The sequence below is a fragment of the Schistocerca cancellata genome, chromosome 1 (assembly GCF_023864275.1).
Source record: "Schistocerca cancellata isolate TAMUIC-IGC-003103 chromosome 1, iqSchCanc2.1, whole genome shotgun sequence".
In the NCBI taxonomy this organism is placed as follows: Eukaryota; Metazoa; Arthropoda; class Insecta; order Orthoptera; family Acrididae; genus Schistocerca; species Schistocerca cancellata.
In genome coordinates this window covers 1,049,918,038-1,049,931,309 of record NC_064626.1, presented here as the reverse complement: position 1 = coordinate 1,049,931,309, position 13,272 = coordinate 1,049,918,038, and the positions used below count along the sequence as shown (strand labels likewise).

Sequence of the window (13,272 nt, the reverse complement as noted above, 5' to 3'; positions counted from 1 at the left end):
ATTTTGGTACCAACGCGGACTTCTGTCATCCTTATTTATTTACTAATTCCGATAGGATCATTCTTCCGTTTGAGGTGCTGCCTAGGTAAGGTATTTCTGTTTACAGTTAGACTTGTTCCGAAGGTTTTCAGGTTTAAAAATTCAACCACGCTTGAAAACTTTTAACAATTTCATATGCGTTGTTCAAACTCGTGCCTGTGGTATAGAGACTATAACAAGAATAATACAAACTGTGATTTTTAGTTGAATGTGCCATCCAAGTTCTAAAAACGTTCTCATGCTGTGGCTGATATAGAAGGACTTAGACGTTAACTGTTAGTTAACGCTTTTTTTATCTCATTGTCTGTTAAACAAAAAAGAATGATTAATGTTTGTCTTTAAATTTTTTGTCACTTACTATATTGATGATTCAACTGTTAGATTTCCAACGCAGTCAAAGGTCACTGACAGATGTCAGAGAAGAAAATATTACTACTACTTTCATTGGATTCTTCTTCATTTGCTCTTTCTTCAACTAATACACTGTCTTCTTTTGCATGACAGTTATGTGCAAGATTTTCTACGTTTTCTTTAAGTCCTTCAGTTTTATCAAGAACCACCTCCTTAATAGGTGCTTAGTTTTTGTTAGTCTCGACAATTTTTTGATCATCTACAAATGCACTCTTTAATATTTTTGCCTTCTTTCATGTCCTTTTGGGTCAACTGCGCTGGCGTAAGTTTAACAAATTTCAGCATTGAACCAGCCAACAAATAGCCCTTCGAAAACCTGACCGCAATTTATTTGTTTATTTATTTATTTACTTATTTTGTTCTTCACTTGGGCAACGTCGCTGTGTATGTGTTCTAAACCAAATTTCTGCATCAATTAATAGAATCTTTTTTTTTTTTTACTTTTAATCAGTAAGACCTCTCTAAGTACAAACATATACATATCAGAACTAATAACACTGAAACTCTTACATGCATGCTAGCTCGCGTCCCCAGGGGATTAGTGGGCCCTTCCTCGACCTTTTCTGGGCGGAAATTTCACAGGGCGGCAAATTCACAGGGCGGAGAATACACGACATCCTTGCGCGTCACACTGCTGATCGTGACAATTTTTTCTCGAACATCGTCACAGGCGATGAAACATGGCTTCATCACTTCGAACCGGAAACCGAACGGCAATCCACGGAGTGGCGCAGCATCACCTCTTGTGGACACACAGCCGGTAAAGCCATGGCGACGGTCTACTGGGACTCTGTAGAGGTTATGCTGTTTGATGTAACGATCGACTCTGAAGTGCTATCCTCAGGAAGTTAATGATATGATTTCACCATGTTCGTCGCTACAAAAGAACTTCTCCTTCTTCCTGACAATACAAGTCTGTGCACGCAAGAGGACCTCATAAAACTTCCCTGGACTGTTCATCGTCCACCCTATTACCAGGATCTCGCACCACCCAACTTCCATCTGTTTGGTCCAGTGAAGGATGCGCTCCGCGGGAAGCAGGGGATGGGGAGGTCTTTGATGCAGCAAGATGTTGCCTCCGACATTGACCAATAGAACGGTAACATGCGGGCGTACAGACTTTCCCAGTATGGTTGTGTAAGGTCGTCTCATTGAACTGGGATTATGTTGAAAAATAGGGTTCTGTAGCCAAAAGAGTGGGGAATAATGTGGTGCATTCGAATAGTGAATAAAGCCAGCCTGCTTTCAAAAAAAAAGTGTTGCATTACTTATTGAACACTCTTCGTACATTTTATGTGAGCAAGAACAAGGCGTTTTTAATACGAGGGTAAACCCAAAAGTAAGGTCTCCTATTTTTTATAAGTACATAGACCTGTTTATTTCTACAATGGTTTACATCAGTTTACAGCCTGAACATTAAGCTATTTTTCGACATAATGACCATTCACCTCGTCGCAGCTGAATCGCTTTTCGGCCAAATGTTCTTTTAATCTAGGGAACAGGTGATAGTCACTGGGAGCCAAGTCTGGGCTATAAGTTGGGTGGGTGATTATGTTCCACCGAAACTGTTGCAGGAGAGCAACGGTTTGCCGAGCGATGTGTGGGCGAGCGTTGTCATGGATAATGTGTACGCCCTTGCTCAACATTCCTCTTCTCCGGTTCTGAATCGCCCGTTTGAGTTTTTTCATTCTTGCAGTACTTGTCAGCGTCAATTGTGGTCCCAGCGATTTACCTTCGACGACGAGGTGAAAGAAAAGGTTCATAACTTTCTGAACAGCATGGCGGCGAGCTGATATAACATGGGCATACAAAAACTGCCACAGCGTCTACAAAAATGCATCGACAGAAATAGTGTTTATGTCGAAAAATAGCTAAATGTTCAAGCTGTAAACTGATGAAAACCATTGTAGAAATAAACAGGTCTATGTTCTTATAAAAATAGGAGACCTTACTTTTGGGATTACCCTCGTATGTAAGTAGGATTTAAGCCAAAATATTGCGCGGTGCTGCATGCGCTATAGCTTAAGTGTTGTTTGCTAGGCCAGTTTGAGACTGTCCGTGGCTTGATGGATCACAAGTGTCTTGTATTAACTGGTTCGTGTCGACTTCTCCAAGACCACTGTGGAACATTGTAAACAGTTTCGTTTTACATCCTGTAATTTATTGATTAGTATTTGAACAATAGTAGTCAGCGTATGCGAAGTGAACGCGGCAGTCAAACGAGCAACAAAGAACCGTGCATACATTAAATGAAATGATATGTTTTGCATACAGAGGTAATAGAAAACGGTAAAATTGACAATTTTGTTGCCAACCGTTGGAGAAACTGCACATTACGTACTGCCACTTGGGTCCGGACGGAAGGCGAGATGTTATCGTGACTCAAGGACGGACCCGTTATAGAAAGCTTGCTACAGCTTTCAACCGTCACACAAGATCTTCATGTACGGCTCAGTGGTCTAGGGGTATGATTCCTGCTTTGGGTGCAGGAGGTCCCGGGTTCAAATCCCGGCTGAGCCCTTACATTTTATTCTATTCACATCCCGCTCCCTCTCTTTCGTATGCAAGCGTTTATGGAACGTTTACTTCGAACCATCTGCTCCGAAGCGTTTGTCGAGGCAGACAGCTGCAGTCTCATGTTCTCGATAGTAAAAGTTAAAGTTACGTTATAGTTGTGACCCTGGGCTGAGTCGGTATGGACCGATGCCAGACATGTATGTGCCACCTCTATACTTCACGAACCACGAATCCCCTAGGAAATATCTGCTTTACCCCATTTCCAATTCTCCTGGTGTGTTACCCTTCCATACAGAATACAAGATGGGTCACCGCGGCGTATTTCATCCAGTCAGGTCCACGCACATCTTTTGAGTGTGTAACAAGTTTGTTATACTTCCGACGCTTATTTTTAAACATCACATTCAAGTGTGAGAAATGGAAAATGTCGATGTCGGTGTAAAAGTTGACTTATCTACAGGTTTATAATACGTGCAGTCGTAGGATTTCACTGTTTTACTTCTCTGATTTCCATCATCAGTATTTCAAAAATTTTCATGTCATTTCATTTAAATCTTTCTTGGCGTATTGCCGATCTTCTAAAATAAACATGTTTCTTGGCGTGCTGCAGCGGCCTCCTTTCAGGGTAAAAAGTAAAAAGGTGGCAAGACTTATAAGATCACACGACAGAACACCCAGACAGATTTTAATGAGTTGACACCGGATACGGAAGATTAGGTATATATATTAGACGATAATGTAAATACTCTGAACTTAGGAAATACAACGCTTACTAACATGAAAAACCTCTGAATGGTGGAAAACCCGTCTAGCATCTGCAAAAACTAGAGGGAGCCAAGCTTCATTTATTGAACTTGTTACCGGTATGTTGTGCATTTCATGCAAACTTAAAATAACTGAGCACAGTGCATCGAATGGTGTGTTACTAAGTTCAGATTATCCAATTCACACCCATTGGATTTTATGATTTTCCTGTCATCGCACGATAACTGTTAACTGATCAATCTTATAAAGAAGTGTGATCCATGCGTTATATGAGGAACAACACGCGACCACAGTTAACTTACTGTTAATACAGCTGTCTTATTACCTAGACGCATTTTCCCTTAACAATGAAATAACTTGCAACGCAAGTTCGTCATTTCGGTATGGACATATGTACCTTCACCTGTTTCCCGGGACAGTTAACAACATTCATGCGCGAAAAAAGTATCCTACAAGTCACACTGTGTGTCAGGCCTTTCTGCAAACTCAAATTCCCGTGCGAGCATCTTTACAGCGACGCCAATACCTGCAGAAATAACGCGACAGCCGTGACTAATTGTGAGAAGCTTTCCTGGAGCTGCGCTTCTTGTCTGGCATACCATGGTGTGGGAAGATTCACTGTGTCTTGTTGAGCACTACACGGAATTCCTGTTTACGAGCACACGAGTGGCTACAAACTCCACACTTATTTCTGGCGACGCAAGAGAAGAGTCGCAATACGACGACACGTACTTTACAAAACACAAAAAAAAAAAAATCATATTCATAATCTGTACTTGCGTAATATGGAGGCAGTTATCTGGTATCCTACATAATTTTTATGTGGTCTCTTGTGAAGCGTTAACCCACAGGTGTCGCAGGCTGTCAAGATTTTATTATCTTTTTTTCTACACATACTGCCGAGCTTAATTACCATCTAATTATAAGCAGTGTGCCGAAGGCTGGCGCTGAATACAACAGCATGTCGAGCAAATCTCTATTCAGGAAATGCCAAATTGGTAGTGTGTTCCAGTAAAGTGTTCTCTCTCTCTCTCTCTCTCTCTCTCTCTCTCTCTCTCGATGGCGTACAGATTTTCCGTCATTCACTCGGCTTTGGCACGTGCGATATTAATAAAGACTGTTCTTCGGACTACGTTCCAATTTTTTTGGTTCAAATGGCTCTGAGCACTATGGGACTTAGCATCTGAGGTCATCAGTCCCCTGGAACTTAGAACTACTTAAACCTAACTAACCTAATGACATCACACACATCCATGCCCGAGGCAGGATTCGAACCTGCGACCGTAGCGGCCACGCGGTTCCAGACTGAAGCGCATAGAACCGCACGGCCACACCGGCCGGCTCCCAATTTTTTTACAGGACATTTTTTACTGGTATGCAGTCTGGACATGAGTGTTCTCTCTCTCTCTCTCTCTCTCTCTCTCTCTCTCTCTCTCACACACACACACACACACACACACACACACACACACACACACAACGACGTATTTAAAACTCACGCACATGGCCACTTTACGTGACGTGTACTTGTACTAGGGGTAGGAAACACTGGACTCTAAAGATAAAGTATGAGGTCAGAGCATAAGAGGTAAAGGGCTTTACGGTACGTTTACGTTCTGCTAGGTGTTTGTGTTTCCTTGTTACATGTTTGAACCTATGCTACATGGCCGCAGGCTCAACTAAACGTTTTGTGAACAAGTAGTAGTTTTGGAACTGAATCGTCAGTTAATTGTGATATTATATTCCGCATCTATTCCCGACGTCTGACTAACGTGAAGGACGACTGTTGCCACCAGGATATCACATTGGTCGGCTGGAAAGCCAATGAAGGATTCACGTGCAGGTTCACTTGATGGATGAGATGTATGAATCAAGATCTGGAGTGAAGGAGCCATTAACGCCAAACTACCTGGACGGTGCGAAATTATCGAATGCGAAGTTGGCAGTGAGCGCAACATACGACTGAAGGAGAAGCCTCAGTGTGGCGTCAGGATACTGGATATAAATAATCGAGTGAAGGAACCAAGACAACGGACAGTACTTCCTTAGTGGAGGGCATTAGACAAGCTCTGACTTGGCTACAACTTAAGAAAATGCCTGGAGTGTTTCGGAAACTACAGTGACAGTTCGTGAGAAATTTTGAAGTTCGATAGCTAGTTAGAACGATAGACTATCCTTGTTTCTGGTGACATTATCAAATAGTTTCACCATACTTGCGCTTCCCCGCATTTGTAATGGAGTAATAAACTGCTATTTTTGTTACCTCAACTGTTCTCTTGCAAATGTTGAAAAGCTTTTCATTCAACCGTTTCTGCTGCCGAATGAGTCTCCTGACAGTTTTTTCTAATGTTACGTTATGGGAGCAAAGAGCTCTCTCTCTCCCTTAGCTACGGGGAATACAGTGCAAAGCTGCTTTAGGTATTCCACTGGATTAGGAATAGAATCAAACCAATCGTAGAACTAAATTTTGACACTACATATTATAAGGGGCGTTGGAGGCATAATTACAGAAACCAGTACGTGCATGTCAGAAGTGTTGACCCTGGCTGTTGAGACACTTGTCCCACTGTCACACAAGGCTGTCTCATAAAATTCGCGGGGTTGCGATGGTAACAAGTTATGCACGTACATCTGGATCGTTTGCCCCTCAGAGCCTTTTTAAGGGGACCGAAAATGGCGTAATCATAGGGAGAGAGGTCCGGACTGTATGGAGGGTGGCCGAGAACCTCCCATTTGAATTTCTGCAGGAGTGCCGCGACTGTGTTGGCTGTCTGAGGTTTTTCGTTGTCGTGGAGCAGAATGACCCCACGAGTGAGATTGCCTGGTCGTTTTGATTTGATCGCTTGGCGAAGGGTGGTCAAGGTCTGCGAGTTACGCTGTGCATTTACTGTTGTCCCGTGCTGCAGGAAGTGAATCAGAAGGGGGCCATCTTAGTCAAAGAAGAACGTCAGCATAACCTTCCTGCACTCCTGTGGATGGCCTTGGCTTTTTTTGATGGTGGTGACCCTGGATGCTTCCACTGGAAACTTCGTCGTTTTGATTCTAGTTCGAAGTTATGACACCATGACTCATCTCCAGCCACAACTCGTGCCAGGAATGCATTCCCTTCCAGAGCATAGCGTTGCAGATGAACAAGACAGTGGGGGCCATTCGACGTGCTTTCTGGTGTGGTTTAAGACTGTGGGGCACCCATTGGGCACACACTTCGTGCAAGTGCAGTTGTTCCTTCATGATGGTGTGAATACTTCCGATGCTCAATCCGACCACGGCGGCTATGGATTTCACTGTCACTCGGCGGTCCTGGGTAATGAGTGCATCCACCAGCTGGGCGATGTCAACGGTAATGCAGTGTGGTGCTCCAGACCGTGCATCATCGGATAAGGACACCAGGCCTTCCCTGAAGCGCTTGTGCCACGCCTTGACCCTTGCAAGGGACATGCAGTGTTCGCCGTACACTTTTGACATTCGTCGATGAATGTCCGTTCCTCCGACTCCTTCCGCTGTCAGGAAACTATCAACACCCCTTCGGTCTTCTATTGACGTTGGACGATTGATGCAAGCTCCTGCTAGCTCCGTGTAGTCACGTGACGTGCACGCGTGCCCTCTAGCGACGGGCTGTGAACTTCCACGCTCTGGTCGGAGCCACACCTCGTTACACACGCCACGGTATTATCCTCCTGTCACCTGTTTGCGCGGCCAGACTCCGGCTCGTTTCTTTTTGAACGCACCTTATACTTTTTTTCTTGCTAATCTTGTCCTTGTGTAGACAAGATAGTGCATGAATGCATGCACATTTTCTGATTTGATAGTGCATAGTAATTTGGATTCTGCTGATTGATGCAAATAAAACTAAATACTTCCACAGTAATTCTCATTATTTGCAACAGGAAGTAGCCCTTTCGTACAGAACCTTTTCTTTTTACAGAAGATGTTCTACATACGACTGTCCCGGAACATAAAACACACGCCGCTTTGTTACCTTTATTAATCATGCCATATTTCTCAGTTCAGCAAGTTTTAATTTCTCTCTTGCACTTGCGTTCCACTTTTGGTTTCTTTGCCAAATTAATGTTGAATACTACTCACAAGTTAAAAGGTGGTAGCTGCTAAATATTGTAGCACAGGACGTGATAGCGAAACAAAAACAAACAGGTGACCTCTGTTTCGCCGTGATAATTTGGCAGAATGGTATTTGAAGGTAGAAGTCGAATGTCATCGATCTAACAGTGGATGATTGTGTATTATTATGGTTCAAATGGCTCTGAGTACTATGGGACTTAACTTCTGAGGTCATCAGTCCCCTAGAACTTAGAACTACTTAAACCTAACTAACCTAAGGACATCACACACATCCATGCCCGAGGCAGGATTCGAACCTGCGACCGTAGCGGTCGCGCGGTTCCAGACGGAAGCGCCTAGAACCGCTCGGCCACTGTGTATTATTACTGATACAACCTGAGTACACCGTGACTTTCAGTGAGCAGATCTGCCGCCTACTTCTGTCGCCTACTTTTGTGACGACACTTGGCACAAATAGCCCGCTAACGACGAACTTTGGTACTTTGCCATTGGTTCGCCATGCGTATCCTAGGAGATACCCCAGCCAACAATATCATGTGATATTTGTTTATTTCTATAACGTCGTTACGATATGAAATGCTAAAGCAAATATATCCAAATCAAAGACTTGGGAGCGTAAGGCAAACCGAGAGCTTGTCTTCGGATGCACATTTCGTGTACTCTCTGTTACATCGTACGGCGTAACACTGATTACTTTCGCGAACAGTTTTGATTATAATGCAACCTGCTTACACTCAGTAACAAGCTGCCACACTCGAAATGGCAACGCGGATTTTCACAAAAAGCGACAGTTTCGTTCAACTGCCGTGACTGAACTAGTTCCCCGGCGACTGACTATTGAGAACGACATTCCGGAATTGCAGAGTGCGAATCTTTGCATAATTCATGCGCCTTAGAAAGTCTTCTCCGCTCTGTGAGCACATCTGTCGGCGTAACATTTTCTTAGCACGTACAGAGCCGGGTGTCTTTTTATTGCAGTGGCTTCCCAGCGACTGGTACGTAAATACATACGTGTTCTCAGTGAGAGCGCGGAGGCTAAGCTTAAGCCCTGGATGGAGAGAGATCGTCAATGTCGATATTACATGAATTGCTGCGCAATGAAACTGGATAGTTTGCACGCAGAAAACTTCAAATAAAAATACCCTGGACATGGCTTTACACTTGTGTATGAGGATGTTCCAGTCTACAGGCGTCATGCTGAGAAAATCACAGCAGGAAACCCACAGGTTCTCACAGTCAGCGAAGCTAGATGTTTATTTCTTCCTGTCCATAGACGAGAGTGTGATTCATCCTGTCTGCTGGGTCGCACCTTCGTCGCCAGCTGAAAATTTACTTTCCTTATTGAGCCGTGTGCGGCTCACGTTGATGCCGTTCATAGCTTGGCGTCTTGTAATAGCGATAGTGGCGTCTCGTTTTCTTAATGTGTTCACTGGCGCCACTACGTTTGTTCGCCTTGTCTGTCCGTGAGTGGCAGCATCAGCAGCCCTTATCGATAGCGCGTACTGTGGTACCATCTTTGTGTGTATGCCATCTGTGGTATTTCCGGGTCGTCGTGTGTCGAGGGTGGAATTGTTTTCCCAGATCCGCGTGTATCTAGTGGTTTTGAATGAGCAGTTATTTTAATGCTGTCTGCGTACTGGATTTGGTGAGGAATTGTGAACTGACATCAGTTCGGTTGGGCTCAGCAGCGAGCAGGTCCGTGCAGCGCGTGGGCAAGACGGGGCCGATGGCGACGTTCTGCCACTGCCGGATCGAGAAGGGGGTAGCTGCGAGAGCGACGACTTCGTTGCAAACTGTACCCTGGACGTTTAAGTAGAGTGAAGAGTGAACTGCTAATGCAACCCCGACGATTCTGAAATCTCGCCTTTGGTCGGCAGGTTGTTGCTCCCAAGGCCGCTGAGCCTGGCGGCAACGAGTTAAGTGTTTCGAGGCGGTTAAATATTGTAGCCGTCTTTCTCTATTTGTTATTCGTCATTGAATTCAGTATTATTCTTATTAGTGAAGTGCAACCAGTGGTATTTTCTGCCTTGTGGCCGCTAACGTCCCAGTTTACCTGCCCGGGAGGTTGGCGTACTTTTCCGGCTGTGTGCCTTTCCTCGGCATGTTTATGCTGTTCGACACGGCGTGTACTTCGACAGCCTCTTGTATTGTACTGTGCACATTTTTTGGGGAGGTCTACTTTGGTTCTAGTGTTTCCTTCGGCCTTGGTTGTTTTCTGAAGATGTAGTGCTGTCTGTCTCTTCGCCCTTGCCTAAAAAAAAAAAAAAAAATCGATCGTTGCACTGGTGATCGGACGTTAGGCGGATTGGTTAGTCGGTCGGTCGGCGCTTAAGCTGTCCCTAGTTTGAGATTGCCATCCTGTTATGAGAGTACAACTCTTGGCTGCCTGTCTCACCTTACCTTACGTTTGGGTCACCTTCCCAGGCTGACCCTTGGAACACTTGCTGAGAACCGCTTGGCCTGATTCCTTAGATTGTGATGTTGTTTTAAGGATATTTGAAATTTTCTAATTATTGTTGGTGTGGCCATCAGCCGAGCAATAATTTCACTTCTTTCGTGATAAGACCTTCAGCCGTGTTACAGTATTTTTTTCTTTTTTTAGCAAACTTGTTTTAAAAGCAAAGTATTTGTTGAAATGTGTGCTATTTGGAATTCTTCTTCTGACTTCTAATTCAGGCCTTCAGCTGTTTGTTATTTGAAGTTGTGAGTGGCCTTCAGCCGGGTAATAATTTCACTTCTTTCATAATAAGGCCTTCAGCCGTATTACAATAATTGTTTTTAAAGCAAACTTGTTTTAAAAGCAAGGTATTTGTTGAGATGTGTGCTATTTGGAATTGTTTTCCTGACTTCTAATTCAGGCCTTCAGCCGTTTGTTATTTGAAATTGTTTGTGGCCTTCAGCCGAGTAATAAAAAATGGCTCAAATGGCTCTGAGCACTATGGGACTCAACTTCTGAGGTCATCAGTCCCATAGAACTTAGAACTACTTAAACCTAACTAACCTATGGACATCACACACATCCATGCCCGAGGCAGGATTCGAACCTGCGACCGTAGCGGTCTGGCGGTTCCAGACTGTAGCGCCTAGAACCACACGGCCACCCCGGCCGGCCCAGCCGAGTAATAATTTCCCTATTTTATAATAATGCCTTCAGCCGTTTTAAGAGTTTATTTTAAAGGAAGTTTTTGTTTTAATATGTGCTATTTGGAATTGTTCTTCTGACTCCTAAATTAGACCTTCAGCCGTTCGTTGTTTGAGGTTATTGTTGGTGGCCTTCGGCCCCAAAATTGTGGAATTCTTTTCGGTGATAAGGCCTACAGTCGTGATACAGTCAATTGTGTTTTTAAGAGATTGTTTTAAAATTTTAATTTCTTTAAATAAAGTTACGTATTTGCTGTGCAACCGAGAGTACAATCGTAACCTTATCTTGCCCCATCCAGAGAAACTAGGTTTCACTTATGTTTTTATTCTCCTTAGTGGCAACAAATAGAGATTTTAGCAAATGCAAGGCAAATAACGAACAGGTTATGTCTTTCTTGCCTTGTGGAAGAAAAATCATCTTGAACGCTACGCCGCAGCGTATTAACAATACAAAGCTATGTAATCGTTTTTAACATTAATGACTACTTTATCTGGATGGCTGAGAAACATAATTGTCTAAGTGAAAATAGCTACTTATTCAATAATGAGGGTTTTGAGAATGACACTATCGAAAAATCAGTGACCCTTGCAGAGTAACTTTATTGAAAATTTAAAGACTGGCTTACACCACTGTGCTCCGTAACAGATTGGCTATGTTATATGCCGGACAGCTAGATATCTGAAAACTACAAAAACATTTATTAACACTACCATGTTTCTCAGCCATCCGTTTGATGTACGAGTAATATATCTATTCTTGGCGCTAGACGACTCCTATTCTTCGGCTAACCGATTGCTGCCGAATACCCCACAAGAATTATAATCAAATAACAATTGGCAAGTTTCACGTAGCTAGAGACTGATAAGCACACAAATGGAATACGCGTAGTCTTCCCGGAATGTTTCAAATGGTTCAAATGGCTCTGAGGACTATGGGACTTAACAGCTGTGGTCATCAGTCCCCTAGAACTTAGAACTACTTAAACCTAACTAACCTAAGGACATCACACACATCCATGCCTGAGGCAGGATTCGAACCTGCGACCGTAGCAGTCGCGCGGTTCCGGACTGCGCGCCTAGAACCGCGAGACCACCGCGGGCTGCCGGAATGTTTACGAAATTGTTTGTCCAGTGAAGAAACACGAAATCTACATCCGAGCGCTTGTCGGACCTAAATTATGGTTGTCTTGCTGAGCGACCGTTGTATTTTTTCGGACATGTGGAGTCAGGCGTGAAGAACCGACGAGGTTTCTCGCTGTTGCGTGTCACTTGTGTCGTTGTCGGGGATTTGAGTAGCTAGCTTCAATCGAGTTTTGATAAAGAAGGCAGGGAAAAAAGCTTTAGTAGAAACATTTTAAATGTTTAATGTTAGAAAGTCTACTCCAACGATTGTTGATCGAAATCAGTTGTGTACCAATGTGATTCCGCAACATAATGTGGCACCGTCGCAGAAACGCAGTCTCGTCGTGAGTGCTGGCTGATTCTATCCCAGGGTTTCGACGTCGAGCCTGGTGGTCTAGCGGCGAAGGGAGTGTTTGGAAACCAAGAGGTCGTGGGGTAAAATGGCGGAAAATTTCCGGTCTGCCTTTACTCTTACATTCATCTCTCATTATGAGCGGAATCGTCAGAAGCAAAATGTGGTCTGTATTTCATTAAACGGTAGCTCCCCTTTCCACAGGTGGATAATCGGAGTACATTAGGGGTGCGCAGGTCACCCAAGTGGTGTCCAATTGAAAGGCTTGCACTCGGCCACTGAGCCGCACGCAGCATATCAATATTATTATTCTGAAGGGGCAGTCACTTCAGCTGAATGTCGCCTACCTACCTACCTGCACACTTCGAGCTTTCTTGCTGCTCTCGCTTTGCTCTACTACATCGCACCACAGTCATCACGCACCGGAAGGTAATATTGTCAGACAAGGTTGTACATGTTCTGTATTTTGCATTGTCGGTATTGTGCCAACAATGTCCCTAGATTTCTTACCGCTTTTTGTTTTATGAGATTCCTTTCTAGCAGTGCGTGGTATATTTTGTTTCCGTGTGGTGATTTCTTTGTTTACGCGATAATTTCTTTTCCGGTATTGCATTAAGGAATTGTTGACTTTGAACATATATATTTGTCAAATTATTGATTGTTCTACCACACCTTTTATTCCTATTGTTTGCAGACGAGTTAAGCGAAATAACTGAGGTGAGGTGACGAAAGTCATGGAATGTTCATATATGCTATATGAGGTAGTATAGCGTACACAAGGTATAAAAGAGCAGTGCAGTGCAGCGGAGCTATCTTTTGTGATTCATGTGAAAAGGTTTCTGAGG

At 43.8% G+C, this 13,272-nt stretch overlaps 1 protein-coding gene and 1 non-coding gene across 2 annotated transcripts in view; one reads left to right on the top strand and one right to left on the bottom strand.

Moving 5' to 3' along the window:
• LOC126090494 (uncharacterized) overlaps positions 1-13,272 on the bottom strand; it is a 687,867-nt gene that overhangs the window by 269,541 nt on the left and 405,054 nt on the right. The gene's annotated exons all lie outside the window — the stretch shown is intronic.
• Positions 2,899-2,970, top strand: Trnap-ugg (transfer RNA proline (anticodon UGG)). Its single transcript has one exon. It is a non-coding gene; the product is annotated as a tRNA-Pro (tRNA).